General features: G+C 34.4%; 1 long non-coding RNA gene across 1 annotated transcript in view; it reads left to right on the forward strand.

Moving 5' to 3' along the window:
* Positions 1–7,877, forward strand: part of LOC138944721 (uncharacterized) — a 107,843-nt gene extending 99,966 nt beyond the window's left edge. Inside the window, exon 4 of the long non-coding RNA XR_011448859.1 lies at positions 7,537–7,877. This is a non-coding gene — a long non-coding RNA (uncharacterized lncRNA). The remainder of the gene's footprint in view (positions 1–7,536) is intronic.
* The last annotated feature ends 254 nt before the right edge of the window (positions 7,878–8,131 follow it).

An 8,131-nucleotide genomic window follows, 5' to 3' on the forward strand; every position in this document is an offset into this window, starting at 1 on the left:
TTTAGGCTCAAAAAATAGATACGGTGTTCTAAATAATCTGAATGATTGTAGAAGAAGAGTGCGGCGAACGAGACGAGATAATTTTATCTATTCGAACGAATAGCTTCTTTAATAATAACGTGTAATAAGTGATGATGTATGATATCGATATTAATAACAGACATAACAGAAATTAGTATTCGCGTCAAATTATTGTCTAGTACTAGTCTCATAATTTGGTGAAATGTGTCACTACTCAATATTACCATGTACACATTATTGCAACACTTTAACTTTGCCACGAAACAATGTGATATATAAAAAAAATTGCAATATATTATAATAAAAAGAAAATAAAATTATATAATACTATATGGATACTATATATATTGTAACTAAAAAAATAAAATATATAAAATGATATAATACATTATAATTAAAATCACAAAACGGTATATAAAATTGCCATGTATATAAAAATACATAAAATTGCAATATATTTAACAAGTCGACAAAATCAATCAACAAAATTGATTCGTTCATCTGAAACGAATGATAAGTTAAAAAAAAAACAGCGCGGATTTAGAACAGCGTATCATTTATATTGTTATTGGCACGTTTTCCGCAACGAAAAGCGTTACGCGACAAGCTCGATTAACGATGGAATCGAGAATAAAAAAAAGAAAAAAAAAAGAAAAGAAAAGGTGTAATTTATTTATCCTGATTCTCTAGCGATATAGGTATATCCTTGTCCGTTCGCCAAGCAAAGTCGCTGAACGATCGATAACTCCACGTACTAGAAAACTGCATACGAATACAAACACGCATTGTATTCACATCCGCCACCTCTTATCGGCTTGACGCTTTTGCATCCACTCGCAGCCGGTATCGTTTCAGCGAAATGTGGCACTGGCCGTTAACAACGGTTATGCAATCGCAATCTTTTTCACTGGCTAAGCATTTTATCGCCCGAGAGATAGAAGATATACTTGTCGTCGACGAGTCTCGCGAGTGAAATTGCAATTCTTTTAAGCTTGCACACCATTTTAGATGGATTCCGAATCTAAAATTGCGATCATTTTTATATTTCTTAGAGAATCAATATTATCAAATCTCAATGATTATAATTCACAATAAAATCAACTTATATTACAAATATTAAAACACACGTAATTTTATTAAAAACTTCATGTTTTTCGCATCATATTTTCGTCAAGATTTTTTATATAAAGATATTTATACTATTATATAAATTTACAACGTAGAGATAACGTTTTGATCATACGGAATTAAATTGAAAAAAAAAATATATATATATATATATATATATATATATATATTTTTGCCAACCGGTCCAGCTCATATCTGTCTCGTCTCCGTCATCGGTCCGCCATAGCGTGAATCGGAAAGTCACGTGCCTATCTCGGCATATGAATTCTCCGTTCTTTTCGCTGCCGAATGTAAATTATATTTGACGCGCGGACATATATACAGGGTGTTCCCAATTTAAATGGCAAAACTTCAAAAGCGTGTAAGGGACCGAAAAACTAAGACACGAAGTCCTTTAGAGGTTTGCTCGTTTTTGCTCCATTTTAGAGAAAATCGCAAAAATTCGATCTCTCATTGTCAGTTGCTCTCTCGAGTCGATTGGCACCGAGTAAACTTTCTGCTCCAAGGTTCCTTACGTATGTAAACACTCGATGTTATCCTTTACGGTGCCAATCGATTCAAGAGAGCGATTAAGAGACCGAATCATAGATGCAGTGCACCAAATATCACTAGAACAATGTCTAGCTGCAATTAATGAGATCGGTGCTAGACGCGATGCTTGCATTGCTGCGAGAGGGCAACGTTTTGAACAATATCTGCATTAAATAGATGATAACATAAATAAAATGTAAATAAATAAGTAAAAAAAAAAAACGAGAACTCGTTTTGTTTCTTTTTTTGTGATTTTCTCCAAAATGGAGAAAAAACGAGCAAACCTCTAAAGGACTTTCGGTCTTAGTTTTTCGCTCCTCTACACGCTCCTGAAGTTTTGCCATTTAAATTGGGGACAGCCTGTATACGAGGATATTGCAATTTTCGAGGGTGGCCGCATAAATTTCGCCCTGCGAAAAACACCGTGGTAAATGCGACGAGAGCGATATCGACGCGTTATGCGCGAATCGCCCGATTCGCATGCGGATGATAAATTATTACGCGATATTTTTTTTTTTTTTTTATTTTACGGGACGATGCGCCGCCCTAGCAAAAGAGGGAGATTTCGAAATGACGCGTTGTGCTAGCGCCGGAACTGTGCGCGTATTCGCGATTCGTTTCAATATTTTAGTGAATAACGTGGGGAGATTCGTTGAATTCAATCAATCAGAGTTCTTTATACTATTCACGAATCGCGAATACGTGTACAGTTTTGGCGTTAGCGCATCATGATGTGTTCCCATTTTTTTCATGGCTCGTCGCCCGATTCATAAATACTTTGCCGCAACTCGTTGCAGCTGCATGATGATACGCTTTCCGGCGCGATAACGAGGCGAGCTTCCGGTACTGGGAATGCGTTTGTATCATCTTGAAATTAATCGTTATGGAAGCTTAGAAGACTAGAAAATTCATTCTTTGTATTCTCTGAATATACCTATTTAAACATCTCTAGTGTCATAAGGTATCTTAGATGGTTGCGTGTGGAATGTCGATTTTATTAAGCGATCTTCTTACATACACACAGATACATAATTTTTTCTAAGGAACGATATATATATATATATATATATTTCACGTTATATATAATTTTATTTTGTATAATTTTGTTGTTTAATTTTATATATTTTTATTATATATAATTTTTTACGTATTATGTAATTTTAAAAGGTTTCAAATAAAAAAAGTCATTCCCCTATACTTTCATCTCAATAAAATATACCAAGAATTTACAAAATAAAAAGAATTAATTATCGATAATACGTTTCTTTCATTTTTATGCGGCAAATGTTAAATTCTGCATTTATCTGACATTAATGTGACTTGAGGAATTATGTTTGCGAATCAGAGTCGCGATGATAACAGATTAGCAAGGCAATAATTAGAAGCGGATCTCTCCGATTACGTTCAAGCGTGGGTAGCTCTTCTGTCAGGACCCCCCTTTTTCCGCCCCCCCCCCCCATATGTGGGGGCGGCATTCGTGCGGTGCCCGGTATCGCGTGACTCCGGGCCCCGGGGAATCCCTCCGATCCCCGAGAACCAATAAAAGGGGAGACTCCCGACCATATTTAAGGCTAACCGGATTCATTAGAATAAGAAACGAGGGGATCGCACGCTGCATGTGTAGTACACAGGACGGGGACCGGGCAAAGGATCTCTACTAGTCGACTACCTATCAGGATGTACTCCTACGCATTTTCAAAATGATGGAATGATCATCTCAAATGCATATCTAATAAATGACAAAATTTTCTATATCTCTCCGGATGAAAGATAATTACCTTATTGACTATATATTTTACAATATATGTGTGTGTGTGTGTGTGTGTGTGTGTGTGTATGTGTGATTTGAATTAAAAGAAATAGATGCTATTTATTTTTTTTTTAAATAAGAAACTTTTGCCATATATTTTGAAATAAATGCTCGCAATACAGTAAAAATTGACTCAATTAATCGGCATTTGCCTTGTATTTTATTCATGTGCCATTGATTTTTATGATTCTTTGATATTTATATCTTCTTTTTCTTATATTTGTAATTTTTATTTTTCGTATATCTCAGAATAATTGATATCAGGTATATAGAGAAATCATATATTAAAATATAAATTCTTTATATGCGTACAGAGTGAAGAAAGAATATTTTAAATATTCGCTACAGAGCTCGGTGATTCTCTCTAAAGTAAAATCTAATATGGAAGCGAGTCTCTCTCGCCATACGTGTAAAAATATCTGACTTTTCTTCAAATTATTAGCTTATTTATAAAGATTGTTTGATGCGCGCGCGTGTGTGTGTGTCCGCGCGCACGCGCGTGCGTGTAGCACTCTCTCTCTCTCTCTCTCTCTCTCATTCTCTGTCGGATATTGATCACTGGCCGGCCGTTGAATTCTTTAGCCGTTTTAGAATATCGGAATATATTTTCAACGCGACGCGAGACGACGTAAGACGACATAAGTGAGACGTCGTAATTCGATTTCGACGATCGCCGGGTCCCAAAGACTCCCGCGGAATTAATTAAAAGTCGGTCGACCTAAGGTCGACGTATCATACGACGAGCGATCCCCGGAGTTCCACCCCCCCCCACCCCCCCGTTCCTCCAATCAGCAACGCGTACGAAAGCGCCGCGTAGTTTCAGCGTACCAACCCGGCGTCCTGCTCTTCTGATCCTTCGACGTGGATTCCATTGTCCTTGGCGATCTTCGCCAAGCGTAACACTCTTCTTCTGGTCCGCTTATCCTGCTAAACGGCATGATCCCTCTTCTCACCTCTCGTCCACCCTCATCGTCCCGCAGAGCCTATTCTTCTCTCGCCATCTCCGACCTCTGATTACGAGGATCCCCATCCCCCCACCCCCACCCCTCCGCACAAGAGCGGAAACTCCACTCTCGTGATGCCCTGGTAAATATTGGCACGTGGTAGCGCGAACAGCCGGTTCGAAACTGTTCTAAAGCCGAAAACTAGTTGAGCTTTCGACGGTCGATTCGACGGGGCGCGCAAGTTTGTCGGAAAGGGGGGAGGCAGGAGCGTGAAGCACCTGTTATCCTGCACCAGGACAACTGTTCGAGGGAGAAGGAGAAGAGGGAGGGGAGACTTCCGGATCGATATATTGCCCAGCCGCGTGTAAAGTTATTAATACGGTCGAGAGGCGCGACGCGAGTCCGTCTCTCTTGCACGTCGAGACACACACATCCGCCTCCTTTATCCGCTCCCGCTTTGAGAATGAGTTTCGAGTTAATCGGAAAGGAGGGCAAAGATGTTTTTTTTTTTTTTTTTTTTTTAGCTTTATTGGATCGCGCGAGAATTCCTGCTCGCATTCGCCGCAATTCGTTGTTTCGTATTACGTATATTATTCGATGCGACTGAGATCGAATTCGATATATTTGACAGTTTAATGATATATAGTTTGACGAAAAGAGCTGAAGGAGAAAAATAATTATCTCATATAGTATGCCTTGATCTAAAAGATATTCTATCGCGTCACTTTTTTTTAAGAAATTTAAAGCTAAGGTTGTAAGAACGGATTGTTCTAACGTAATTTGCCGTACAAGCTTATGTTATGCGATGCATTAAAAAAGTTTTATTTCTTTCATTAAATATAATTAAATATAATTTTACTCAGAGTTTTTAACTCTTAAAAGAAATCTGTCGTGTGAAGATTAAGGTTAATAATACGCGCGACTTTTGGCGCGAGACTCTATCGTGTCTCTTGATTTTTATATTTGAATATTGAGTTTATACACTACTTAAAAAAAAAAAGGGAACATCTTTCAGACTCTAAAAATTGGGCTATTTTCAAACCGCTGAAACTCGACGAAAAATCATCGTACACAAAAAATTTAAAAGGCATATTGAAGCTTGAAGTTTCAACCATATAACGCCCTATCGGTGGTTTCTTAAAATTTCTTCATCTTCCTCGCTCGGCAGCTTGATAAAAAAATTTCTCTCCAAAAATTCAACTCAAGATCCATAAACTACCAAGTTACACGATTTTGAAACTGAATTCGAGAGAACACGATTAAAACTATAGAAAAATATAATAATTATAATAGAATAGATCGTCTGCGTTTCGGAAATCGTAATTTTCCGCATGTCGCATAAAGACACATTCAAATAATAGGATAAGTAGATTTTCTTCGCGTTTTCGATTTTTTAATTAGAGCATCCTATGTGTAGCATGCCACGAAATATTAAAGGAACTCTTAACTTTTAACGTTTATACTGCAGCCAATATTGCAAGAGATATCTCGATTTTTCATATAATATTTTGCGAAAACGTGACAGTATACTTATTACCGGACGATCATATGAACGTGAAAGAATTAATTATTGCTGCTAATGTTTAAAACTCTTTAAAAAATAAATAATAAAAAAATAAATAATAAAAAAAACTATAGGAAAATTATAGTAGCATTATAAATTTCTGTTTCTCAGAAATCAATTTTTTCTATCTCGTATCAAGATATTTATATACAATATTAAGTTCTGAGAGGGATATGAAAATATTTTAGAGCCCCTTTTTCTCTATTCTCGCGATTCTTATTGTCTTTTTTGCTTCCATTTTATTCAAAAATATTAATATAATAAATGTATAATAATTACGGTATCTCTCTTAGTCTGACACCTCCCCTTCGACCTGTCCGGCATGGGTGATCCTACTAGTAATTATTAGCGTTTTCGGGTAAAACAAGTTTGATTGCTTTGAGAACGATTAAATTCAATTTACCATGAATATATATTTGACGAAATATAGAGAGAATCTGATTAATATAAATATATATATATATATATATATATATATATATAATACATCAATAATATTAATAATATAAAGTACATCCTGCTATTTTGACTTGAAAAGATTCTTTATCCTGATTAATCAATCAAAGGCTTACTCCAAGTATTTCTCATTGATTAATCTAATAGTATGTCTAAAATCCAAGACAGAGTTTATGAATTTTATTCATTAATCGATCTCAGAGCAATCAAACTTGCTTCACTCGAAAACGCTACAGTTGTTATTGCCGGCATAGCTCTCAGGTTTATTGGAGTACACGAATCTCCTCGTTTCATTTTTATTCGTATTTTATATTATTAGAATCCATTAGAAATTTTTAGATATAGATGATAAGCAACGATTAATATTTGAAAATACATAATGTTACATATATAATAATATAATAATATACATTGAAAATACATAAAATTTACGTAATATACACAAATATATTCTACATTTATACATACTTTGTTGCATTATATATATATATATATATATATATATATATATATATATATATATATATATATTGAACATATAAAAAATGTTTTATTATATTATATTACACGAAAATGTTCGAAATACGTACAATATATAAAATTTATTAGAATTTTTAGATTAAAGGTAACTGATAGTCTATCGCGATCAAAAAAATCATCAATAAATTTGATTATGTCTTTCTCAATTAAAAGAAAGCGACTTTTTAAAGAAAATGTCCAATGCGCGGGGAGGGGGAGCGCGACAAGATAAATGAAGTTTTGATGTTACCCAATGATTAAATCAGAAGAGCAAAGCTTTAATTGATATGATAATATAGATGAATGGGCTATAGAAAAGTTACTATAAAATCAGCGCGATATAAGAATCAATTGTAACTATTTCATATAATTAATAAGATTACTAGCGTCTCTTCTTCATTAAAGAAATTAAATAAAATTTATCAATTGAAAAAATATTTTACATTCTTTTCAAATAATTTATTACATTAATTTATACTTTAAGTTAAATCTGTGCAATATGTTTTAATATATATATATATTAAAAAGATCTATTAAAAGTTATTTGATTTAATCTATTCTAGCCCATCCATTTTGAGGCAACGGATCTATCTACAATCCACAATCTACGTTTGCATCTACAATATCTGCAGATCCGTTAACTCAAAATAAAATAATAGAATTCATCACTCACCAACACTGATGCGCAACAGCGGAGTTGTTGGTCTTGAGGCTACGTTGTCTGTAACATACAAATATAAAGTCCAAATTATAGCAGCGTTCAAAATATAACTAATATTTTGTGCGGAATATTTTATATCCGATGCGAACAATATTAAAAAGATATTTATATAACTATGGAACAATTTTATAAATTATAAAAAAAAAGCTTTTTTTTCTAATTTTCTTTTGTTTAATTCATTCAAATAATGAGATCGAATTAATGTGCGTACGCGATTTTTAACATAACCGATATATAAATAATAAATACTCACCCTTAGGTTGCTCCGCCGGTGCAGGATGCCTCTCCTAGGCCTCCTCCTCCTCTCAGGATGTCAGGATCGTTGCGTTGATCTGTAACATACAAATAGAAAATCCATATTGTAGCAACGCTCAAAATAATTAATATTTCAAAAAATATATTATACATTGAAATTATTATACATTATTATTATTATT

This window comes from Polyergus mexicanus, unplaced genomic scaffold (genome assembly GCF_030449975.1).
Source record: "Polyergus mexicanus isolate NDT 795.1 unplaced genomic scaffold, iyPolMexi1.0 SCAF_2, whole genome shotgun sequence".
In the NCBI taxonomy this organism is placed as follows: domain Eukaryota; kingdom Metazoa; phylum Arthropoda; class Insecta; order Hymenoptera; family Formicidae; genus Polyergus; species Polyergus mexicanus.